Here is a 27,995-nt window from a genome sequence, read left to right as displayed (position 1 = left end):
CTGTATCCTATTATTTTGCTTTCTTCTTGCTTGTTTTTTGCTAATTCTGGTGAGTCAGTGGACTGATTGCATAGATAGCTGACTCAAGGATAACTCCCACATCACTAACAAGTCTTTTCCTATTGGTTAATATATAATCTTCTTTTGTCCTTTATGGTGCTTTGGTACTCATTATGTCCAGTGCCACCAGATCTTTTCTAGAAGAAAGTATTCATGATTTAGAAGCATGAGATTTCTGCATAATATACAAAGCATTGTCCTCTTCCATTAATTCTTCCTGAACTATGCTTTCCAAATATCTATACACAGGCTTATCTTTTCCCACCTTTTCACTGAAGTCACCATGTATGAAAATATATGTTAATTAAGTCTGGAGTGTCCTATTTCTTCACAGATTTTCTCTGCCACTTCATTCTCAGCAACCAATGGTAGAAAAGATGTAATTATTTTCATGATAGTCTTTTTTGCAAATACATATCATTAGTACCTATAAAATATGATGATCAAATGTACCATGAAATTGTGTTTCTTGTTGCCTTTGGGTGTAACATAAAACACACTCTGCAAATTTATTTCTTTGCCTTTGTAAAAAATACCTGTGAGCTCTCTTCAAGTTTCATTTAGAACCAGAATCTGAAAATTGATATGATTCAGATCCTCCAATAATATGTTCAGTTGTTGGTCACTGGACAAGGATCTTATGTTCTTAGTATCAATGGTGAAATGAAAGCTAGTTCACTGCCTGAAAACAGTGCAATTCTTAGCACCCTCTCTGCCCTCTCCTGGCACACTTCCTCTATCACTGAGGAAGTAGAAAGAGACCCACAAGCTTGAGGACGATTTTTTTTTAACTTTTCTTAATTTCATGGGTTGCCAAAGCCAAAAATATTCATCACCAAGGGGTAAATGCACCTCTCCATATTTAGTGAGGTCGATTCTCAGAAAACGTATCCAACCTGTTGCTGAGGCCATATTCACCCAAAAGGACATGAGATTAAGCTGGCATGATCTGCTCTTGATGAATCCAAATTCTCTTAATCACTGCTTCCCTTTCTAAATGCTTTCCAATGAATTGCTTGAATGATCCTCTCTAGAATTTTCTCAGGAACTGAAGTCAAGGTCATTCACTCATAGTTTAGAGAAACTTTTTTTTTAGAATTCTTTTTTGAAAATTTCCTGCTATCCCCTTGTTGAGGGGATAGTTGTGGCAATTAACTGGGTATAACTTAGGAATTTAGTTCAATTTAGAAGGAAGGAAACAACTATGTGCCAAGTATTATGAGGAATATTTCACAAATATTATCTTATTTAATCCTCACAACAACTCTTCATTTTACAGTCCAGGTACATAAAGCAGGCAAAGATTAAATGACTTGTTCAGGATCCTATAGATGGTAAATATCTGAAACTGGATTTGAACTCTGGGCTTTGTGACTTGAGGCTCAGAGCTCTATACACCGCACCACCTAGCTGCCTCTAGGTACTAAACAAAAGATTGCTTTAATGATTGCAGAAACTTGAACATTTTTTTTTCTGAATTATGACTATGCTGCCCAGAACGAAACTAGAAAGCCTAGCATGTTTGAGTAATTGGGGCGGTGGCATAACTCATAGTGAGAAAGAAATCAATGGTGCCAATTTACTTATGCAAAAAAATGTCAACCAAAGCCAGAGTCTTCGACATAGGAAGAAGTCATATAATCAAAGAAACTAGAGCAAGCAATTTAAACAAGGAGGGAAGGACAAACCAGAGTCTTTGAAGTAGCTGAGAGGTCAATTGGGAGTATTTGTCAAAGACAAAGCAATCAAAGGAGTAGAAAATAATAAAACTCACATTAATATGATACTTCATAGTTTTTAAAAGGCCTTCTTCACAAGAACCCTCAAGAGAGAGGTAATGGAATGATTATGATCCTTATTTTATACATGGACACACGAAAGCTCAGAAAGTACATGCCCAAAGTTCCTAGTGAGGGACAGAGGAGATATCTGAATTCAGGTCTTCTAACATGTCCAGTATTCTTTTCACTCCTATGAAAATCAAAAAGAAAATTCCAAATACTTGGCAGAGCCCAAGTTTTCCTGGGAAAGTTAGAGTAGTATTATTAGGAATGACAAGGCAAAACCTTGTAATCTTCTTATAGTATGGCACAGTCAGGTTGTGGTAGTTAACCAACACTTTGTTGTTGTTTTTCACACTTATATAATTGGAAATGTCTTTTTAAGTCAGAAAAAAAGTTTCCATTCCCAGAACTACTGCCATTTCAATAAGGCACACCTATGCTGTTATTGTTTCTGCTGCTGCTGCTGCTACTGCTAGAGATACCTCTAAGGACATCTTTTGCTCCCGGGATATCCCCTTGGAGTATGGGAGGTACAACTAATTAAACTCACACACTAGATCTATGGCATGTAAAATAGTACTGGTTGACCACAAATTGAAATTCTTTAAGCATCAATTGATAATTTGTATTTGGCTGACCACTTTATTTCTAGTATCATGGGAAGTAACAAGGATTGTACTAAACTTCTGTGAGGAGTTTGGTATTTGGAAATTTTGCTGTCAGAAGTTATGCCTCCTGGCTGATGAGCCAGACTGAAGGTAAATTTTACTTATTATGGATTTTTTATTACCATTCTGAATTTCCTGGTCTCTTGGTAGGATCTCTGATGATGAAATACCCTACTAGATCACCCTACAAAAGGCCACCTTGGCAAGACATTGGACACATTTATATTAGAAGATATGGGTTTGTACTCCCTCCACAGATTGCATGAATTTATCAAGGTGCATTGGGAGAAGAAAAGAGCAGCTATGATGGTTGGCAATTAATCTGAATCTTGATACTTGATATACTACTGGATAAATGCTAGCATAGTTTTAGTTAGCTTTCTATGTGGATCTATTTATCTTGAGTAGCTTCATTCCATGACTCTAAGAACTTGTCAAGAAAGATTAGTGGATTTCTTGAGAAGTTGTAGATTAAGACTTAGAAGAAAATGTTCTGTTACAAGATCTACCCTCATCCCTTGTCATAGCTAATGAATTTACTAATTGGCATTGTCTTCTCGTAGACAATTTATCAAAAATATGTTGAGTTCTTATACAAAATTACTCCAAATGGCCCATTGGCAGGAGCTAGTTTCTCCCAGATATGACATTGACCAAAATGTTTAACATTCTTCCAGTTGGAAGACAACAAGAATCATTTTGGCTTAGTTGGATGACCAGAAAAATTCTACTGGATTCATTATGATGGCTAAAGAAATTTGGCTTTTCTCCACTTGGCCTCAAAGCTCATTGTTTTCTGCTCATGGGGATATGATCATACCCTAGAGAGGATAATTCTCAGTTGCCAACTGGTCATTTTTGTTAATTAGATGGGCCAAGTGCTGCTAGAGGGTAATCATATGTGACTGCTGGACAGTCTTCTTCTGATGCAAGGTAGGTGAAGCCTTTGCCAATAGCACTATTCTTTCACACTCTCCTCAAAATTCAAGGATGGAGGGCTATACCATGTAAAGACATGGTGCACCTTTCCTGATTTTCAAAAGATATAAGGATTTGCACCTGGGAAAAAGCACAGTATTGGTAACCTATCTGAAGCAGGGCAGATAAAAACCAGATCCCAAAAAGGAGATCAAAGTTATGTCAATAGACAAACCAAAACCAAAACCTTATCCAAAGAGAGATCACACTGGTGAGCAGATAATATATGTAATTAAACCAAGGGGGTAGATAAAAGGCAGATTTCCATAGTCTAGGCAGGATCTGAGCTCAATGTGGAGAGTTAAACAGAACAAAGAATGCAGACACAGAGTTCATAGATTATACTATCAGATGGGTACTTAAATTCTATCCTTTACTGTTAAATGTTACTATTACACTAGAGAAGACTCATGAGCCATTTTGAGATATTGAAGATGCAATGTCAATAAATTCAATATTTTGTATAATTATTTTTAATCTTTCAAAAATAAATTGATTTAATCATACATTATGTTCATTTTTAAAAAAATATACCTTTTCCTCCTCCCATACCTAGTGATCCCTATTCTATAGTCTGGTCTTACTGTCACTCACCACTATGAAGACTGGGCTGTCCTGTTTCTAGTTCTGTGCTCCTCCTGTGTGCTAGCTGCACATCCTGTGAAACTCAGATCACTTCTCCTCTTGTGGAATATTATCCTTGGAATTACAGTTCTTTTTCCAAGAAGATGGTTTCCCAATGTACAGATTCTTCTCAGACAAACTCCATTTTAAGATGCATATCTCTTACCACACATGTATTCTTCTCCCACCATAAGAATGTTCTTTACTATTACCTATTCTTTTCCCTTCCAGGACAAGCCTGCTCTCTTTTATTTCCACCATCCCAATTGCTCCACCCATAATTTAGCCTTATCTCCCATGTCCCTCTTTCATTAAGTGATTTAAAGATATTACTACCTCTTCTCTGTTCCCCTATGGGTTGTGGTAGGGAGCATCTCCACCTCCCCTTTCTCTCTAACCTCTCCTTTTTCCATTTGTACAACATTCTACTCCAGTGTCCCTACAACAAAAGAACCCACTTTTACAGGTCCATGGAATTTAGTCAATGATTTAGTTTGTCCTGTTTTCCACCATCTGGTTCTTGAGGTTCTCCTAAGACACTTAGATCCTTAGAAACTTTTGTCTTAATGATCCCTCTTTTTATTTTATAATTAAATTTTTAAAAATAATATCCTATAAACCTGAGATATTTTATTTCTTCACCTAACTGATCATTGGCAGTTATACTTACTTAGCTTTTATGTATTTCTATTTTGTAAGGTATTTGAAAATCTAATATCTCCCATGCCCACTTTCTTTTGTTGTTATTGTCGTTGAGGTGAAGGTAGTAGCATTGCTGGTTTTTCAGGAAATCCTCAGGTGCGGTTCTTTTCCTTGAAACTTTTTTTTCCATTGATAACTAGGCTCAACATTGCAATATATTTTGAGTTGCTTTATTCTTTCTTTGAGTTTTTATTTATATTTATATAATTACATATTCATGTATAAAATGTGTTTTATACATGAATATATAATTATAAATACTTTATTTTTATTTATTTCGAGTTACTTTACTCTTTGAAGAGACTACTCCATTGTCATTTTCTGGTTCTTGTGACTGTGAAATAATCCTGACTTACTTGAATTGCTATTCTTCCATTGGTGAAGGTCTTTTCTAGGGACACTTGCAAAATTTCTTTTTCTGTCATTGAAATTAGGGACTTAATCTACTACATGCCATAAAACTTCAATTTTTCCCTCTAGCAACAATTTGTGGATTCCAACAATCTCTGCTTTGTCTGTATTCAAGAGTCCTAAAAATTTTTCTTATGTTGTTTCCCATAGTACATTAGTCAAGATACTTTGAATGTTAACATTTTTTTCCAAGACACTTATTTTCCTTAAATTATTTTTGCACACCCTGCCTTCAAAGGGCAGTTTCTTTGGCTTGTGTATAATTCATGCATTATTTTATATTTGTCACTTTTTTATTTCTCTTCAAACTTTTCTCCCTCTATATTTTTGTGTTCTAAAACTGATATTCTGTCCATAAGAGTATCTATTTCTTTTTATATGTTCCATGCCATATTTTCCATATTTTATACTCTTTTTAAAAATTAATTCCACATTGAAATATATGATTTCCAAAACTAAATACATACCTAATGTCTTCTCTTAAAATTTTTAATTCTAATTTAAACCATTCTTGAATCTCTTGTGATTGTTTCAAGAGCTTTTGGAACTCTTTATGATTTTATCTTTATTTGGGGGATTTAGTGCATTTTCCTTCATTGACTACTTGTTCAATTTATTCAGGCCTTCTTGAGTTTTTATTCATTCTTTCTTCAGTCTTTATGAGTTTTTTTTTTATTGTTTTATATTCTTGGGAACCAGCCTTCCTCTTGTGTTACCAATAACTTCTCTCTGATTTCTTTCCTTATTCTTTGGTCTTTCCCCTCTTTTATTGCTTTATAATTCCTAGGAGATTGGGTATACTCAGCCTTCTCTTATTGGGAGATGTAAAGACACAACCAGAGACTCTGACCAGAATAAACTTTAGAGGGTAAGTACTGGTTCCAACTGATTTTCCTTTCATTTTTTCCCTCAGGCATGAAAACTCATTCCCTTCTATCACTGTGTTCTACTTTGTCACTTGTGCTCCTTGCATCTTCCACTCCTCCCTATCCAATTGGTCTTCCTTTTCATTCTCTTGACTGCATAAAATTAGTGTCTACAATCACTTTATGGGTAAGAGAAGTTGAGCTTATTTTATTTCTGTTAAAGGGCTGAATAAGGAATCCACTGCCACACCTGAAGTATAAGCATGAAAATCTGTTTGTGCTACTTATACCAGTATGGAATAGGTATAGTAGTAGAGATAATGAGAGCCCTATGTGTTTGTTATTTTATGTTATTGTATGAAGTTTTACCTTGTATTATTTTTCTATTTTAACTTGTATATTCAGCTTTAATGACTCTAAATATGGCACATATTTTTGTTTTTCTGAGGTTTCAGGAAGAAGAGATTTGAAGAAAATAATTCTTCCCCATCTTGCCAATGACTTGTGTGATAATTATTTTTAAAGTCATGTATATAAGGTGAGTTAAAGACATTAAACAATTGTATGGATTCATGCTCATAATTCATGCTCTATTGTCTCAAAGCACTATTAAGGATACCCTGACATCTCAAAAGAGAAGCCAGAACATAGGTAGATAAGTTCCCCCAAGCTAGAAAGTCTTCAAATATGAGTATAGCAATAGATTATGTCCATTATCCAAGGAACATCTAACCTGAATACATAGGGGCTCACCTCCAGAATGAAAAATATGTAGTGATTTTTTGACATATGAAGCAGATAAAAATAAAATATGCCACCCTAACCTTCCTTTTTAGCAGTGATGGTGGCAGGGTGACAGAGAAAAATAAAGACTGTTCTAGGGATGATAGTTTTTAAAGTTCTCCTGTTAAATTCATTATTTTAGAAAACCAATATTTTTCTCCTACAAGTCCCCCAAAAGTCTTTCCTCATACATTGTAATGTTAAATTTCTGAAAAGGAAGAGAAGAAATCATGCTAGCTCTTTGAGTCTCAGTTATCAAGTCACAGTGTTAGATGCTGGGGATACTACAAAATGATATAGACTCTACTCTCAAAGAACTTATAAACTAACAGGGGAGAAAGACACATATGTGAATAATTATCTTCTAAGGGAGGCTGATATAAAGACTTAAGAAAAGGTCCAAGATATCTTTAAAATTATTTTCCAAACTCTTTAAATGCTCATTGCAACCTCTGATATAAAGTACTTTTGCAAGACTATGGTATCCCCAGAAAAGACGTTAAGAAAACATTTTAATTTTTAAGGGATTGCCTACTGTTTGTTTTAACTTTATAAAGGTACCCTGACTACCAACAAGTAGCCTTTATTTATTTTTATTTTATTTATTTTTAATTTATGGGTAGACTAAGTGGGCAATTCATGTAAGAAGTATCTTTTATTTACAATAGCCCTATAAGAGAGATAGAATAGTTTTCACTATCCTTTTTGAGAAATAAGGAACCCAGAAGTCAGAGCCAAGATGGCAGAGTAGAAGCATAAACTTGCAAGAGATCTCCCCACAAACTCAGTCAAATACCTGTAAAAAATTACTCTATACAAATTCTGGAGCTATAGAACTCACAGAATGATGAAATGAAACAAATCTTCAGCCCAAGACAGCCTGGAAGATCAAGGAAGTGTCTATCACTCTGCACTGGGACTGACTCTCCTGGCACGTGGGGTGATCTCTAGACTTCACAACCCCCAAACACCAAGGAAAAATTGAAAGGTCGGTGAAAATATCTATTTGACCAGTATGAGAGAATAGAGTGGTTCAGCCCCAGCTCCAGGGCAGTGGAAGGGATGGAGGGGCCCACAGCAGCCACAGCACTGAGGACAGTGGCAACAACTGTTTCTGGAGCTCTAGGCCCACAGATTGGGGAGGGGGGGAGATCATGCAGCTGACAGCACACTTCCCCATCCCCACTGAATGCAGAGAACTACCTTGACAAAGAGTTCAAAGTCAAGTAAATGGCTGGGAAAATGATCAAAAACCAGAAAAAGAATCAGACTATAGAATGTTACTTTGGTGACAAGGAAGACCAAAATACACAAATAGAAGACAACAAAGTCAAAGCTCCCATATTCAAAGCCTCCAAGAAAAAATATGAATTGGTCTCAGGCCATGGAAGAGCTCAAAAAAGGATTTTGAAAATCAAGTAAGAGAAGTAGAACAAAAATTGGGAAGAGAAATGAAAATGATGCAAGAAAAATCATGTTAAGTCTACTTCCTGATGAAGGGGACCCAAAAAAGTTCTGAAGAAAATAACACCTTAAAAAATAGATTAATCCACATGGCAAAAGAGATCCAAAAATCCTAAGGAGAAGCATGCCTTAAAAAGCAGAATTGCTCAGATGGAAAAGGAGGTCTAGAAGCTCACTGAAGAAAATAATTTCTAAAAGATTAGAATGGAGCAGATGGAAGCTAATGATTTTATGAAACATCAAGAAATTATAAAACAAAACCAAAGGAATAAAAAAATAGCAGACAATGTGAAAAGTCTCATTAGAAAAAAGAACTGACCTTGAAAACGTATTCAGGAGAGATAATTAAAAAATTATTGGACTACCTGAAAGCCATGATCAAAAAAGAGCCTAGCCATCATCTTTCAAGAAATGATCAAGAAAAACTGCCCTGATATTCTAGAACCAGAGGGTAAAATAGATATTGAAAGAATCCATGGATCATCTCCTGAAAGAGATGCCAAAAGGAAAACTCCTAGGAATATGGTAGTCAAATTCCAGAGTTCCCAGGTCAAGGAGAAAATACTGCAAGCAGCCAGAAAGAAACAATTTGAGTATTGTGGAAACACAATCAGGATAACAGAAGATCTAGCAGCTTCTCCATTTAAGGGATTGTAGGGCTTGGAATATGATATTCCAGAGGTCAAAGGAGCTAGGATTAAAACCAAGAATCACCTACCCAGCAAAACTGAGTATAATCCTTTAGGGGAAAAATGGTAATTCAATGAAAGAAGACTTTCAAGCATTCTTGATGAAAAAAACAGAGGTGAAAAGAAAATTTGACTTTCAAACACAAGAATCAAGAGAAGCGTGAAAAGAAAAACAGGAAAGAGAAATCATAAGGGACTTACAAAAGTTGAACTATTTATATTCCTACTTGAAAAGACAATATTTGTAACTCTTGAGACTTTTCTCAGTATTAGGGTAGTTGGAGGTATTTTATATGTGTGTGTGTGTGTGTGTGTGTGTTATATGTATAATGTACATATAATCTACTATATATGTGTTATATATTATATATATAATGTGCATATGTATGTATGTATACACACAAAAATAAAGATAGAGAGAAACAGAGGGCACAGGGTGAGTTGAATATGAAGGGATGATATCTAAAAAGTAAAATTAAGGGGTGACAGGTGAATATTTTGGGATAAAGAGAAAGGGAGAAATAGAATGGGGCAAATTATCTCTCACATAAAAAAGGGAAGAAAAAGCTTTTTCAATGGAGGGGAAGAAAGGGAGGTGAAAGGGAAAGAGTGAAGCTTATTCTCATCAGATTTAACTTAAGGAGGGAGTAACATGCACTCAATTTGGTATGAAAATCTATCTTACACTACAGGAAAATAGGGAGGAAGGGGATAAGCAGGATGTGGGGGTGATGATAGAAGGAAAGACAAATTAGAGGAAGGGGTTAATTAGAAGTAAATACTTTTGAGGAAAGACAGGGTCAAAAGAGAGAATAGAATAAATGGAGGGCACGATAAGATGGAGGGAAATATAGTTAGTCTTTCACATCATGACTGTTATGTTAGTGTTTTGAATGACTTCATATATATAACCTATACTGAATTGCTTGCCTTGTAATTGGGGATGGATGTGGAGGGAGAAAGGGAGAGAAGCTTTAAAAATGAATGTTAAAAATTGTTTTTATATGCAACTGGGAAATAAGACACAAGAAATGGGTTATAGAAATCTATCTTGCCCTACAAAAAAACAGAAGGGAAGGGGATGAGAAAAGGGAGAGCTGCGATGGAAGGGAAGACAGATGAGAAGAAGGGATAATCAGAATGCATGATGTCTTGGGGTGAGTGGAGGGAAGAGAAGGAGAGAAAATTTGGAACTCAAAATTTGGAAGAAGTAAATGTTGAAAACTGAAAAAGTAAATAAATATTTTTTTTGAAAAAAAGAAATAAGGAAAATGAGGTCCTGAAAAGTAAAAGTCAATGTCACATGACTGGCAATTGACAAGAATCAGACTTGGAGCCCAGATTTTCTGATACCAAGGCTAATGCTCTATCCACTCTGCCCCTGTAGTAATGGTATATGCACTCCTAGAGCATCTTTGCATCAGAGTCTTAGTATACTTCACAAGTATCTTTTAATTATCTCTTAAAATTTGCCATGAAATTACTATTTTAAAATATTATTTTACACTTAAAACTGATGGATGGAGAAGTTAAAAGACTTGGTCACTGAGATAATAGTTAGGTTACAAATACGAGCCCACAAATCTTACACCATCACCTCCTCCAGTCTTACTTTAACCAACAGTGTACTTCCTCTCCCTCAAAAAAAAAAAACCCACCTTTAATAGCATTGTTACAATTCATGAAAAAACTATTTTATTAGCAGTGTGCTAAAACAGAAAGAACACCAAATTTGGAACTGGAAGGTTTTGGTTCAAATCCCAAATCTATGTCTAAGTGTCCCTGGGCAAGTTATAATCTCTAGGACTCATTTTCCTTTTCTACAAATTAAAAGATTTGTGAAGTATTGTTAAGTAAATAATGTGATAATAGTTTAAATTAGATAGAAATTTACATGTGCTCTGATTTAATAAATTTAACTAGAAGGACTAGAAAATTTAATTTTCCTTCAGTCAGGTATTTTAAGATAGTGTTACGTTCCAGATATTTTGAGATGTCTTCTTTTCATCTGTATGGTCAGAATAGGTGATATTGGTATGGGGCACTCACTACATGGATAGAGATCATCCTTTCTAATAGTCTTAGAGAGCTGTCTGGGCCACTGAGAAACTGAGGGATGGACTTATCCATGCTCACAAAGTTCGTTTGTGGCAAAGACAATTTCTGAACCCAGATCTTCCTGACTCCAAGGCCAACCCTCTATCCAATATGCTACACTGTCTCGTTATGAGTTATGTAGATAACTGAATGGTAACAGGCACTATGGTTGTAGCTCACTGGATCTGAAATTCATTTCTGGTCCAATTAACAAACTTCGAGTACAGTCTCTTCAATGACCTTTTGCTTATGTGAACAAAATCCAGCAAGAGGAAGAGATTCGGAAGAAACTTGCCCAGTTAGCCTTCTGGTTACTCCCTAGCCAATTCCAAAGAATGTAGCCATAATAAAAGTAGTCAAACACAATAAACATATCATTGACTAGCCTTGGAAAGGTAGATAAATTTTATGATTCTTCTAAAAGCCCTAAATGCAACTTAACCTATCACTCTTAAGAATACATAAGAGTAGTAGAATAGAAAATGTGGGGGCACTTGAAGTCCTATATCCTGGATTCAAATATTGCATCTGGTACTTGCTATCTGTATTATCTTGGCAAAGTCACTTAACTTTGAAGTGTCTCTATTTAATTGTTTGTAAAATCAGAGAATTGAACTAAAAGGTATCTCAGGACCCTTCTAACACCAGATGTTTGTCCTATGAAAAGAACATCCTTTTGAACCTTTGTTTCTTGGAAGTCTAAAACCCATACAAGTCATCTTGAAATTGCCCAGTCACACCAGGCCAGCCTTAAAAAAAAATCAGAAAAAAAAGTTGGTCTAATCTTTCACACCATATGCCAAGATAAGCTCAATATGGATACATGATTTAGACATAAAAGTTCATGTCATAAAGGAAGCATGGAATATCTTTTCTGTCAGATTTATGGCTAAGAGAAGAATTTATGGCAAAACAAGAGATAGATGACTTATGGGAAGTAAAGCAGAAAATTTTGATTATAATTATAACTGATTACATTCACATAAAAATTATTAATTACAAAATTAAAAAGTTTTTGTATGAATAATACCAATGCAGCCAAGATTAGAATGAACGCAGAAAAGTGGAGGGAAGTTATTATAGCAAGTTTCCCTGATAAAAGCTTCATTTCTCAAATATATAGAGAACAGTGCCAAATTTACAGGAATACAAGTCATTCCCAATTAAAAAATGGTTAAAGGATAAGAGGCAGTTTTCAGATGAGGAAATCAAAATTATCTATAGTCACATAAAAAAATGCTCTAAATCACAACTGATTAGAGAGATGAAAATTAAAACAACAGTGAAGTACCACCTCACTCATTGGCTAATATGACAGAAAAGGATAATGACAAATGTTGGAGGGGTTATGGGAAAACTGGGACACTAATGCATTGCTGATAAAGTTGTGAACTGCTTCAATCATTCTAGAGAGCAATTTGAAACTATACCCAAAGGACTATCAAACTATGAGTATCCTTTGACCCCATAATACTACTACTATACCAGTGTCCCAAAGAGGTCAAAAATGCAAACAAACATATTTATACAAAAATACTTACAGCGGCTCTTAGTGGTGGCAAAGACTTGAAAATTGAGGGGAACCCATCAACTGGAGAATGGCTAAACAAGTTGTGGTATATGATTGTGATGAAATAGTATGGTTCCATAAGAAAGTATGAGGAGGATGTTTTTAGAAAAATCTGGAAAAACTTACTCATATAAGTTCATACTGATGCAAAGTGAAGGGAACAGAACCAGGAGAACATTGTACACAATAACAGCAATATTATAAGATGGTCAACTAGAAATGACTTAGCTATTCTCAACCAAACAGTGATCCAAGACAATCCCAAAGGACTTAGGATAAAAAATGATATCCAACTCCCGAGAAAGAACTGATGGAGTCTGAATGCAGATCAAAGCATATTTTTTTACTTTCCTTTTTTTGGGGGGAGGGACTGTATTTTCTTTTACAACCTGGATAATATGGATATATGTTTTGCAAATTGTTTGCCTTCCCAAGGCACAGAATATAGAACTCAACATTTTTTTAAATATTGTTAAAAATTATTTTTACATGTAAGTGGAAAAAATAAAATTAAAAAAATATCTGGTCTACAGAAAACATCTCTGCACAAAACTGTAAACATTGGCATATTTTGTTGACTAATGATAAATTCCATCAAGATCAAGATGCTAAGCTACTCTGTCTTGCTTTTCCATGTGTTTTCTTTTTAAGAAGAAAAGATTAATTAACTATGACTGATTTCAGCTTAAAAAAAAATAAAACATTGCCTAGTTGCCTGGGGCTCTTGGCAAGTTTCAATTAGCAATTCTATGTAATTGGTTAGAAAAATGGTACAGAGATGTTCAGTTTAACTAATTCCCTTTCACCAGAGCTTCCCTAGAAAGGGAACACACCTAGAAAGAATATATAGGTCTGGATCTCTAGAGAATAGGGCCATCAAGGCATCTGCTCGCTGAGCTACTCCTAACATTTGGGGTATAAACTTTGCTTTATTGGAAAGAACTGTGTGCCATTGCCCAAACAAAGTAATACTATTGTGTGTATTTTGTTTATGGGATGAAAAGTATCAACGTTTTCATAAATTAACAAAAAGCTCCACCCACACTTTATGAAAATCTTCCACTCTGTTCTTTGGGTGACAAAAAGAGGCTAAGGCCTTTACTCAATACAATTTACTACAAAAAGCCAGTAATTCAAATTGGTGATTAACAAATTGGGAGATATATTATAAAAGTACCCTGGAAGCCTCACATTACCTGATATAATTAGTCAACATATAACACTGAGTAACACTTTAAATGCCACTAACCTACACTGTAGCTCTGGAATACTTTCCAAATCTGAGGTTCTAATAGTCATGGATATTGAAAGAAGGACTGATGCCACTTAGAGATGCCCAAAAAGTCCATTTTGATCCAAAAAATCTTGGTAGTGTGTCAAGACTCTGAGTTAAGCATGAGGTCCTAACCATGGTTTCATTCTAATTATTAAGGCATGTCCCACAGAATATATCCTATATTCAAGAACTTTCTGGGAGGAAAAACACATTTCCAAGAGCTCAATTCTTATGAGAAAGACCTCCAGTGCAATGTGCTGGAAGCAAAAACTTCCAAAACCTAGGAATATGAGTCATACCCTTGTATTCTATTCCTCCAAGCCCCTTATTCTCATTTGGACCATTTATCTAACACTATCGTAGTTACAATGGGCTAGAAAGCTTTGCAGTGCTATTTTCTTATAGTACATACTTGAAAGGTTAAATTCTTTTAAGTAAGATCTGAAATATAGACCATGTGAGTGGCATCATAAAATATACATCAAGATTTTCAATTACTTGATAGTACATATCTATGAATAGATGATTGATATATGTATGTATGTGCGTATAGATGTATATATATACATATATATATATACATATATATATATACATATATATATATATATATATATATATACAGATATCTATGTAACATTAGACAAGTCACTTCAGCTCTGTAATCCTTAGTTTCCTCATTTATAAAAAGGGGGAGGGTAGGAGAAAATAGTATAGTTGAGTCCTGGTCTTAGAGTCTGGAAAACTCCAAGTCTCACTTCTAACACAAAATCACTCTGTTGACCCAGGACAAGCTATTTATTCTTTCAATGCCCCCACACAACCCTCTAAGACTACAAATTAGTAGAAGTTATCAATCCATGTTGCTAATTCAATTTTCTTTACCAGGAGCTCCATATACCAATGAAATTACAAGTCCAGGCAAAATAATAATAGGGACTCGATGTATGATTTCATTGGTATAGGAATTCCCAGATGAGGAAACTCCCTGTACTGATATAGGTCAGCACCTTTTCTGAAACTTACAGTATAAGAAAATTGCTATAAGGCATAGAGAAGTTACATGACTTGCCCAGGAACACACATTCAGAATGTGTCAGATGCAGTTCTTGAAACCAGGTTCTCTTGACTCTAAGACCTACTCTCTAAGCTCTAAGTCAAGCGGCTTCTCAACAGTAATATTAATAATGATTAATAAAAATAATTTATAAGTATAATAAAAATATTTTTGCTATTTCTCTGATTTGCTGTGAAAAACAGTTTTGTAAACCTTAAAGTACTCTTTAAATAAGGTATTATTGTCAATATTATTATACCTATTGCTCACATTTTCTACTCTCTTTAATTCTCTGTTTTCCAAAGTCTAGATTATCATTAGCAGAAAATAGTTTGATTATGCCTACCACTGCTTATTGACACAGAATTCACATTAAATTTCCAGGATCAAATTAAATATCTAGTGATTTAGTTGTTGATTAATTGGGCATGGTGAAGAATATTGATTAATTGGGCATGGTGAAGAAAAAAAGTGACTGATGGACATATAGGCCAGTATTCAGTTGTTGAAACCTTGTAATAAATTTCAATAAAGGAACAGATGAAATTCCTTATAATAATATTTTTGTTTGGTTTGGACATATGATGTTATTTTTGTGGGGCAACTCCCACTCTCAAAGCAGATTAGCACCAGATCTACAATTTATAGTCTTGGTTTCATGGGCACCAACATGGTAAAGTGGCTTGCCTAGAGTCACGCAGATGATCAGAGGCAATGTTAGGATTCATACCAAGGTCATCTGATTCCAGATCCACAATCCTTTCAATAATATCATGCTGCTTTATGTGCTATAGGTGGCAAAGACAGAATTTGAACCTGAGTCTTCCTAATTCTGAGGCTGGCTGTCTATCAAGTCATGCTACTAGGATGTATTTCTCTAAATAATTACCTGCTCAGTAGTTGGTGCATTTAGCCTGCCGACTCATGCCTAACTTTTGCAGGTAGATTTTTTTGTTTTTCCTCTGTTGTCTACATGAGTAATAATTTTCTAACTCAACTGTGTTTTTTTCTGTCCAAAGCCTTTTAATTTTCATCTGTTTAAAAATTAAATGAGAAAATGGTACAGAAAATATTGGGGGAACTCTCTAGGATTTAAACCAATGGCATCTGAAAAATGACTTCTGGTAAACTGTGATGATTGACTGCCACCAACCTAGAGATGCTCCAGGCTATTGTCAGAGAGGTGGAGTTGACCAAACCAGGACTGGAAGGAGAATGGGGATTTGAATAAGATGCTAAAGGCTCCCTTCAAAAAGGGAAGGGGAAAAAAAGGAATGCAGAGAGAGCAGGAAGGAGAGGGGAAGGAAGGGAAGGGAAAGAATAGAGGGAAGAGAAAAGAGGGACAGGGAACTTCAGCTCATATTCTAGTCATATGGCATTCTCGTCCCAACAGAATGCCAGGACTGTTATATTAAAAGGGAATTGGTTACTAACCAAGGATGCTTTAGAGGCTGGTTACATGGGCCAAAAGCAGGCTCCTTTTTTATCCCTAGATAAGTTAACCAGTTAGTTCATATTAACGTTAGTTCAATAGTCAAATGAATGAGCTGGCAGGTATGCATGCCCAGTTCTATGGCTGAATTAGAGCTTTCCTTTGATGTTTTGGTGGGTGCTATTCAGGTAACCAGATGTGGTGACAACATTAGTGCATTCAGCAGCACCACCAGACCACTAAATTTTCCCTAACTCCCTCAACTATCTGTGGAGTCCCATTAGTACACCATTCTTGAGACTGCTCTGAGTATATGACAATGTGTTTAAGCCTATTAACCTTTTAAACATATTGAAATAATGAAATAATCTAGAGAAATATGTGCTCTTGTTAGAAACATTTATTCATTTATAAAATTACACTTGCACAGAAGCACTTCTTGCAGTGATAACATCTGTTAATTTCATATTTTTATGAAGTCTTATTCATTGTTCTTATTAAAATTTTTTTGGTTAATCAAAGGAACATGAAATGATAATGTATTGTCCTTCATTTGGGTTTAAAATTTAGAGGGAAAAATGCAAAATGCCTCTGGGGTTCAATAATTTGAGAAACTTGCCAAACTCAAGAATTTCTGCATTAAAATTTAACCATGGTTTCTGAGGATGAGTTTCCTAAAGTCTTAAATAATGTAATTCAGTGCATTATAATCGTTTCCTTTAGCTTTTTTTTTTTTTTGAGTCAGTATATGACTGCAGGCCTGTTATAGGGAATTTTGTTTAATCTGAAGAAATTCCATCACTTTGGAAAACTGACAGGAAACTAGTGAGGCCTCATACTACTCAGTAGTCCATCCTTCAGCTTTTGAATTTTTCTCCCCTGATTTTCCTCCCAAATTTCTACCCAAACCCACTACTATGAATATCTCCCTTCCCAGATGTTCTCCAGAAGGGGTTGATTGTTATTCCTTTATGTTTTTGGTTTGTTCTGTCTTCAGGAATGTCTGGAGCTTCTCAAAGGAAAAGTGTAGTTAGAAGGCAAAATGTAGATAGAGACCCAAGATCATTTCTTGAGTTCTCTTCCTCCTCAGTAACTCACCGACACTCCTGGAAGCCTTGATGGATTATACTTCATCTAATTGTGTGTCCAAATTTAGTCAATACATTTACATACATAATTTGCAATGATTTATTTGAAAGCAGTCTGTTCTCCCTGGGATTTCTCCCTTAAGTAAGCCTCAGAAATAACTTATGGTCAAATAACCACAGAATTGATCTTAAGGACATTAGCTCAACCACAGAACAAACCTTCAGAGCAATAAAATTAAGGATTTATATTCTAACCATCCCCTATATGTCCTTTACATCTAAATAACATATGTACCTCACAAGCACAAGTAGAGCTCCCTGGAAATTCTTCCATAAATTGCATCCCTCAAGCAAATAAAAAATTAACGATACAATGAATTTAATTTGTCATCTTCTTTGAGAAGGTCTTAAGTGATACCATCTCTCAACCTCCAATCCAGCTTTCTTATCAGGAGGCAGAGAAAGAAAAATGCCTCCCTCTGTAACCAGCTCAGATTTTCCACTCAGTAGAATATCTGCATGTAAAAATGGTAGAGCTACTTTACTTGTGGCCACTGAAACTGTTGACCCAGGATATAAGAGGAGTCAGGAATTTCTCTCCTCTTGCTTAATAAAGACCTTGGTAGTTGGATATGAAGGTGAGATTCTGGGATCTCAGTGGGCATCTAAGAAAGGAGAGGGAAACTAATGAACTACATAATCTATTTTGGTGCATAATTGAGAGTTTCAACTGTAATTTATCAAGAAATTGTGTTTCCCAGTTTAGTTAATCATTTGCATATGTAATTTTCAAAATTTATTTTTAAATTCTACTTCTATAATGCTTTATTCACTATGTCCTAAAAATGAAATATTGAGGTATGGGATGAATCCATTTCCTTTTTTCTTATTCCTTTGGATAGTGCTTCATCCATCAGCAACAATTTTGACATTTGCTGCTCCCAAACTTCCCCTTGAAAGAATGAATGAAGAAATGAACGTAAAGCACTTATTACATGACTACTATGTTCCAGGCGCTATGCTAAGCACTATATGCAATTACAAGAGAAAGTCCCTGCCCTTAAAGAACTTACATTCTAATTGAAAGAAATATCATATGAAGAGTAGTAGCAAAGAAGTTTGTAGTTTTGATCTGAGAAGTCAAGGGAATGGTGAGTGGAGTCATGAAGCAGTAGATTAATATCCCTTTTTCCAATAGCAATGGTAGTTCTGATTTGGTTATTTTTTTCCTAAAGCAAGAGGTGTAAAGGGAGGGGAACAGATATGGAGCACCCACTTAAGCATCAGGACAAATGATAAGATAGATGAGATTGGATGGGTGGGTAGGATTTAGAACATGGTCTAGGGACGAGATATAATGGGCTAGCTGAGTTTTTGCTCACTCACCAATCAATGCAGGTCAGGCTTGGAATACGGATTCTAAAACCAAATGGATTGGGAGCCAAGATGATGGCAGAGCTGTAACAGGAAGTACAGCATACCTCCACATCACAACTCCTTCACAAATATCTAGAAAGTACACCAGACTAAATTGTTATTAGGAAATCTAAGGGAAAAAAATCACTATTATTTTCGAGCTTTGGTTGGATATGAAGAGAGAAAAAGAGGTCTACGCACACTGTGGATGGGATATTACCAGGAGTATATTGCACAAAGCATCCTAGTACAGCAAATGAAAAAGACCAGAACCATGTAAAAGAGCAAAAAGAGGTTTCAGACCCACACAAAGGAGTCTAGCCTTGTACAAGATATAGGAACAAGTGCTAATTGGTAGCTCCTCTGGCTTGCTACCCAATTCCAGGTCACATATCCCCTGGGGAGGGGACCTGCATCTAAGGTTGGCATATAGGATGAGGAGTGGTTATAGGTCCTAGTCTGACTGCTGAGCAAGGAGAAAGTTCAGAAAAAAAGCAGCATCTGTTTAACTCTAAAATAAGAAGCAGAGTTGAGTCTCCATTCCAGCCCCCAGCCCAGTATGAAAGTTACACAAAAATACTCAGGGGAAGAATCCTAAACCGAGGAGAACCTGTGATTCTGTCATCCTGAATCTATAGTGCTTTCCAGCTGACTGGTAGAATCGGAGCCCAGCATTAGTCCACTGGAACCCAGTCATAAATACGTTGTGTATCCCCAAACCCAAAACAGTATTATACAAAGTTGAAGTCAGGGGAGCAGTGATCAGACCACTCTGGTAGCACTGAAAACTTGCAGGTGCCTAGCTTGAGTTGTCCCTTAATTCCTCGAATAACTCAACACTCAAATAGCATGGTCTGTTCCCAAAGGCAAATTCCAACCTCCCACAGCCTTTGCAAAATGTTTCACAAATATTATCTCATTTTATCCTCATACGTACATCAGTATTCTTCCTTATACTTTTTCCCAGAATCTGGAATTTCAACAAAGTGGGTAATTCTTTCACCAATGCAGATCATAGCTCTTATTAGGCGCTTTCCTAAGTTGCTATTCCAAGCCTCCCAAAAATCAGAACCTTTTTGCCAGCCATCTATTGATGAACCTCTCTAAACTTAGTTACACTGAAAGGCAAGATAGTCTAGTAAGGAAACAACTGGACCAGAAGTCAGGAGACCCTTGAATTTGAATCCTAACTCTTAATCTAGTGAATTTATGTTTCTGTAAGATGTAATATTAACAATTCATTTGCTACCTACCCACAGGACTATTTTGAGATAAGTTCTTTGTAAATTTTAAAACAGAAAACTTGTTTTACTTATTTATTGTTGTTGCTTTGGTTGATAGGTTAGTGTTGCATTACTGAATATCCCATATAGGTTAAGCTAGTTCTTTTCTTAAAAGCCAAGGAAGCTGTCTCCAAGTCTTGATTGCTATAGGGGACTATAAGGCTAAAGATGTCTAACTGTTGACAGCCTTCCTGGTGGCCTCAGGCCCTACTAACATGGCTTCCTAGTTACCTAAAGGCTTATGTGGAGTCCACACAGACTTGCCCTTCACACATGGCAGATATGCTCCAGGCAGAGCCAGTTACCATACTCTTCCCTCATGAACAGATGTGTTTCCCTTCTGTAAGCAAAAGATTTCACTCATCTGAGCTAAATGCTGCTGTATCCTTCTTTGAGTATCCTTTCTATTTTATGGCCAAATTAACTTATTTTAGTTAACTGTTAACCTAAAAGTATCTCATTTCATTCCAATATGAGACCTCAACTACCACAGAACAATTATGAGTCAGGCTTAGCCCACTACACCATCAACATTATAATAATAATTACTATTTTTATCATTATTATCATTACATCCCCTGTTTCAGGCTTGATTCAACCTGTATAAAGCCACTGACATAACTTTCAGATCATCCTCATGTCATAAGACATCATGGAAATGTCTTTCATTTACTTCAAAAATTAAAAAGTCAAGCTGGCTATCACTATCATATGAACCAAAAGAGAGTTGTTGGAAATTTTAACCCTTCAGTTAATTTTGCTATAATCAAATAGGTGCTATGCTATGCTCAGTCAATTTAGAAAGTAAAAAAAAAAAAATAGATGTAGCATCAGTAAAGTTAAGAATGCCTTCTGCTCCAGAATGTCTTCTGTGTAACTGCAGAGGCATTTCCTTATTTGAATTGTTGAGAAATACAGCTGTCATACGTAGTAGGTAGTTCAAATGGGGACAGTGGATGAAAGCAATGGTCACTGATGCTAATAGCCTAAGGGCTGGTAACCAACACTACAGAAATATTCCCATTAAATTTTGAAATAAGACTGTTTGGCAAATGTCATTGCTCTTTTGATCTTCAAATATAATTGCCTTTCATTTTCATAGTTATGTAAGTATTCGGTCAGGAAAAGACAAGTTTTGTCTAAACACAACACATCACTTGAATGGACTAAATTTTTCAAAGTTCAACTGGATTTTTTTCTTTTTCTCTCCTTCATTTAAATATTATTTAGACAAAGAGAGAGTATTTCTAATAGAAAGCATTCTAACACCATGATATTTTATGCAATAATAATGGCTCACAGGTATACAGAACTTTAAGGTTTGCAAAATGCTTCACAGATATTATCTCATTTTATTCTCACAATAACCCTGGGAGGCAGGTGCTATTATTATCTCCATTTTACAGATAAGGAAACTGAAGGAGAGGTTATGACTTTTGGGGAGTTATACAATTGGTAAGTGACTGAGGCTGGATTTAAATTTATCTTCTTGATTCCAGGTCTAGAACTCTATCCAACTAGCACTGTTCCAACTATCTAGTTTTTGTTTGTTTTTCTCCTGGTTCCACTTCTGATTTTCTGGACTTTACCACCACAGCTTGTCTCACCTGGGAACTTCCCTCAGTACTTGTCATCTTCTCACCCTGGAACGTGCCTCCGTCATGTCAGCCCCATTCTCTAATTACTGAGTTTTTCTTGGTTGCTCCAATTTAGGGAAGGTCCTTGGCCACTCAGTCTTCATTGTTTGCCTGGCTTCATTTCTGATTTTTCAAGATTTCAACACCATGTCCTGTGTGACTAACTTTCCTTCTCTCCACCCTTTCAGGTCTATTTTATGAGTTGTTTTCCCCATTAGGATGTAAGTTCATTGAGGGCAAGGACTGTCTCTATTTTTGTTTGTGTTTGTAGTTTGTATCTCCAGTGCTTAGTGAGATGCCTAACATGAGTCCTTAATAAATGTTTACTGCCTTGCTTCCTTGCCTTATATTAAAATATTTGAAAGTGTGCACTATTTTATAAGGTATGCATTTTTATTGTGCCTTATTAATCATAGAATCTTAGAATTAGAACAGACATCAAGGATCATCTAAGTCAGAACCTACATAAAACAAATTTTTTTTATACCCCTGTCAAATTGTTATCCAATATATACTTGAATCCCTCCATTATTTGAACACTCATTGCTGTACTCAATAAGTCATCCCATTTTTTAGTATCCCTTAATATTTGGAAAGTCTTCTTTAAGCTAGATGAAAATCCATCTTCCTTATAACTTCAATCTATTGGTCCTACATCTTCTCTTGGGGCCTAACAAAGCAAATTAAATTCCTCTTATATGTGACAGTCAGCATGTCCCTCCCCAAGGTGGATAGGAAGGAGAAAAAAAGAATATTTTTGCAATTTAAATACTTTCAGTTTCTTCAACCAGTTCTGGTTAGGTATGGAATCATGTTAACTCCATGGATCAATCAACATCCTTTGCCTCTGTCCACTCTAATTTGTCAAATCCTTAATAAAATATGATGCTCAGAACTGGATATATTACTCTAGATGTAATCTGGAAAATGAGGAGTATTGTCAAACAAATCCCCAATTCATACTATTTTTCAGATTGGTGTGGCTTGCATAAAGCATGTGTAAGCTCCATTTAATTTTTTTAAGATGTTTGCAACTCTTCATGAAAAATGCCAGTGGTACAAGATATAATTAGAAAGAGTGGTTAGGATTGACTAAGTAAATATAGGGAAAAAATCTGGACTGGGGATGACACAATTTCAAAGTCAATCAAATCAATTGATCACATAGAACCAAAAGGCCAAGTCAAAACAAAAGGACAAGTAGCTTCCAGAAGCCAAGGTATGGAACTCTCCAGATTGGGGGCAATAGAGATGCCAAGGACTAAAACCTCAAGTAAGATATCTTTGAGGACAACGTAAGGAAAAATATTTCCTGGGAGTCAAAGTAAAGTGATAAGAGGCACTTTCTTTGACCAAAACAGTGAATAGGGCAGTATGAGAAAACGATACTACTTTTTTAGATTTCCACAGCCAATAATTTAGGCATGGAGGAACAGATTCTAAATGGTTCAGGTAAAGCAATCTATACAGCCTAATTAACTAGAGAATTCGAATGGATTAATATGAGGAAAAAATCAGTAAGAAAGTAGAGAACACCAAGTATATTTAGTACCTTTGGTTGGAGCTTACAAGCAGGGTTAAATGATAAGAATCTATGAATCTGAAAACCTCACTAAATATATCAGTTCTAGAGTCTTCCATTCACTTATTCTAGTTATTTGCAGCAAATTTCCTTTTAAAACAGAAAAGAGTAGCATGCTATTGTGGAATAGATGAAGGGAGGAGGGAAGGAAAATATTCTTTAACAATTCCTATATGAATCACAGGAACATGGATTTGGAGCTGGAAGAAATTTCAAAGGATTCTACTCTCACCCAAATATATTAGAGATGAAGAAACTGAGGCATTCGACAATTAGGTGATGCAGATCATATGTAACAAGAGCAGAATTTGAACCCAAGAACACTGTGATCTAGTACTGTTTCTACTGTGCCACTCAGACAATAGCAAAAAACTGGGAGAATGATTATAGTTGGATAGTGTCAAGGGTAAGAAATACAACAAAAGTTGAGTAGTCCTCTCACACACATACACCCAGGTCTTATGCTGGAGAGAGCAGGCAAAAATCAAACTCACTATGAACATTTCCCTTAAATTCCTTCATGTAGACTTAATATATGCAGATAAGGTCTCCCACATTAGTCACTATGAAGCCCTAGTACTCTTGCTAGTAGCCTCAAAGATTCTTTCTGGTATATCCAGTGGTAAGAGGGGTAGATGAAATAGATCTCTTCCATTCAATGCCAAGGAGAAGAGTTTCCATTCATAGGGGTGAAGAAAAAAGTGCTTGGCACAGTATGATTTCAAAGATAATATTAAAAAAAATGCTTATCTAATATGTCTCCATCAAAGTGTGGCATAAAGCCTGTAATTCCTACTATTATATTTACTCTTGTGACTTAAAATATTATCTGTAGATATATTCTCTGAGCCATGGAATATATTAGTATCAATTACTTCCTTGGAAGGATTATTCTTAAGCCAACAGAAAATTGTGTCTCCTATGCCTTTACCACTTTCCAAGTTCATGTCTCCTTGTACTGCTTGCTGACTTATAAGAGCTCTCAGCACAATGGGTCATCCAGGCCTGTCATCTCCCTTTTCTTCAGTACTGTCAGGGCAATATAACATAATGAAAAAGGTATCAGACTTGGGCTCATCCCAGGTTTACCACTTATTAGCTCAGTTAAAGGGAGTCAGTTTCCTCATCTGGGAACTAGATATCCCAATTCCTCCTTACAAAAGAGGGTTAAATGTCAGAATTAAATGAGAAAGTGTATCTAAAATAATTTTATAGAATGGAATCTGCTCTAAAAAGTAGAAGTCAAAGAAAAGTAGAATCTTTGTGATATAAAGTAATATACAGAATTGGGGGCCACAGTCTTACAAAGCCTTCTGGAACCATCACACACTTGTAGAAAGCCATAGCCACTTGTTCTTACATGTATCTCATCCCTATTTTCTAAAGCTACGTTTAAATTGCTTTGGCCCTAAGGTGCCAGTGGAATGATGAGTGTCTTCCATGCTGAAATTGTAACAGTATTCCTAAATCGGTGACATGCCGACAGAGCATCCTGAGAAACTGCTGATACATGAAAACTTCCCTATGATATTGGTGCAAGAACATTATACCTGCCTAGTTATAGCTCACTTGAAATATTGCCTATGGCTGTAAGAGAGTAACATGTGTTTCTCTAACTGCAGCAGAAGTCCTGTCTACAGTCTACATAAAAGCCCGTGCATCAATGAATAGTCTGTTCATTAAATTTAGAGATTTTCAAATCCTGCATCTCTTGGTGACTAGACAGACATCCTTTCCCACAAATAAGGCTTTAAAAAAAAGTGTTTAATATTCATCCTGCTGAATAAACAGACACCTATATGTATTTTAAATTTTCTTTTGTATTGAAGTTTGAGGTCAAACAATAAACAGTATGCTCAGCATACAATTCATATCATGCCAAGATGAAACATATTTCTCAAGTACAAAGAAACATGTAGGATATTGTGAGCCATTATAAAAGTAACTCAGATAAGCTGATATTAGACCCTTAATTGAGGGTTGTCTGGCTAAGAAAGGGAAAAGAAAAAAGGAATAAAGCTAATATTTTTCATTCTGTCCAAGTCTCTCCTCTTCTTTAGGAATACACAACACCCTCTAGTATATTCAGTTCTTTCCATTTCATTTAGATCAATCCTCAAACAATGAGAGACCATCACCAGAAAGAATAAAATAACAGTTTATTATCATTTCCTATATTCAACTTTTGATGATTTGTAGCCAATAGTTAAAAGATTTGTCTCCTCAAAAACTCATATGCCATGCCCCAGAGACTGACAAGTAGATGTGATCATACATAGTTAGGCACAGGAAATTCTTCCTTTATATAAAGCAATTTATTTTACATAAAGATGAAAGAAATAGGAAAAGCACTAAACTTCCTGCTAAGCTGTTTTCCACTGGCCCCCCAGCAGACCCAGACCCCTGAGTAGGACCCTTATCAAACATGAAGGAGAGAAAACCATCCTCAACACCATCTTCCTCCAGCTCACCAGTTCTCCACTTAAACAGATTTGTGACCCATCTTAACTAAAGATGCTTTAGCTAAAGCCTGAATTCAACAAAGCCACTACCTAAACATTTTCTGCACTTTTGGCAAAGAGCACAGATAGGTATAAGAACAAGGCTAAAAACGTCATGGTCAAGTATGATATGAATACCTAATGTCATAGGTGGTCAGCCTCCATCTGTGCTATACTCATTTTGCAATGATTGGATAGATGTGTTATCTTATCTGCATGGACACTCCTTAAGTGGCTGGAAATTTCAATCCCTACAAACCTTGTCCTGCACAATTCTTGTCCTTGTTTTTCTGAAAATACTTCAAAGATGTTTGGGGACCTTCATCTTCTTCTTGTAGTTGATGTTCTTCTTTCACTATTTCCTAAATAATAATGCAGGACTAGGATGTACTGTTATCGCTTACTCTTTTTTTTAATAACCTTTTTTTATACTGTTGATTTTTTAATCTAACTTTTTATACTTTTATTTCCACATGTGTTCTTACCAATTCCTTACCCAGAGAGTCATTCATTGTGAAACATTTGGAGTGGACTGAGTCAATCAATGAATCATGCCACTTAACCCTGATTCTTTTATAAAGTGAGAACACACATCTAGTGAACTAATCGATCAGAGGTTCAAAGTAGGTGTGAGCAAAACCTGGGCACCTCCAATGAATCAATCAGAGTCATTTCAACAAAATGTGACAGAAAGTATGCTCAGATTGGTTGAGAGATTTTGTCACCTGTAGGGCTTATATAAAACCTGCAAACATGTTTAGAACAAAGGATTTAAGCATCTGGCAGCTTATAATAACAGGTAACGTTTATATAGTACTAATCATGTTGTAGGCACCTTGCTAAGCACTTATGATGATCATCTTATTTGATCCTCATAACAACTCTAGGAGGTAGGTGCTATAATTATCCCCATTTTGCAAATGAGGAAATTGAGGCAGAGTGACTTGCATAGGGTCATACAACTAGTAACTGAGTCAAGATTTGAACTGAAGACTTCCTGACCCCAGGTTTGATGCTATATCCACTGAGCCACGTCACTTAGTGATGGAAGCCCCCAGACAAGTCTCTGAAAAGGAAACTTTTATGAGGAGTGATTACACTTCAGCTTCCCTTCAGCCCAGAAAAGGACATTATGAACATCAGAGGACCAAAGGATTTGGACTTTTTCATTGCTGGTCTAGTAAGACTGAACCCTCTTTCCTTGGACTCTATATGTCCTGATGGGAAAGTGTTTTAGGGGATATGTTTTGTACCAACTGTTCCTATGTGCTATCTTAATTAATATCCTACATCTAAGAGCTAGATACTAGCTGACTAATTGATCCCAACTAATACTCATAGTAGCAGGCTTCCAGTGAAGCTATAGTATTATGCAAGTGTTCCACAACTCATCAAGGATGCCCCTAGAGCTCCAAGTTGAGGGGAACGGTAGCCTTGCTCTGGGGCCTGGCCTGCCAGTGCAAACGTGGGTAGGAAGAGAGAGTCCAAAGTCTACTATATATGCTAAACTTGTAATAAAGAGCAATTAGAAATAGAAAAAAAAGATACAATTCAGAAAAAAACTATATCAACTAAATCTAAGTGTGTACATGGCTGTCCTACCTCCTTTTCCATTCACACACATCCTTAACATCATTGCTGATAAAATATTGCAATCTACTTTAATACATTATACATCTCTTTCTATTGGGTATTCTGCAGTTTTGATTCATCTGAGGTCATGGTGTTCCATGACTCAGAGCCATACAGCATAATGTGGAGAATACCAGTATTTAAGAAGTTGTACTTTCATTTGTAATTATACCCCCCCAAAAAAATAAAATTAAAACATTCATGTCCTTTGTCATAAGATCCCATCCCCTACTTCAAGGAAGCCAAAGACAAAATTCCACATCTACCAAATTAATCAGAGTATTACCTTTTAGGCAGCAAAGAACTAGAAACAAATGGAATATTTTTGTGCCATAGAAAAGTAAAAATACAAAGAATTCAGAGAAATATAGGATGAATGAATGAATGAACAAGAA

This window comes from Notamacropus eugenii, chromosome 4, assembly GCF_028372415.1.
Source record: "Notamacropus eugenii isolate mMacEug1 chromosome 4, mMacEug1.pri_v2, whole genome shotgun sequence".
Taxonomy (NCBI): domain Eukaryota; kingdom Metazoa; phylum Chordata; class Mammalia; order Diprotodontia; family Macropodidae; genus Notamacropus; species Notamacropus eugenii.
The sequence above is the reverse complement of the archived record's forward strand: the minus strand, read 5'-3'. Positions refer to the sequence as shown.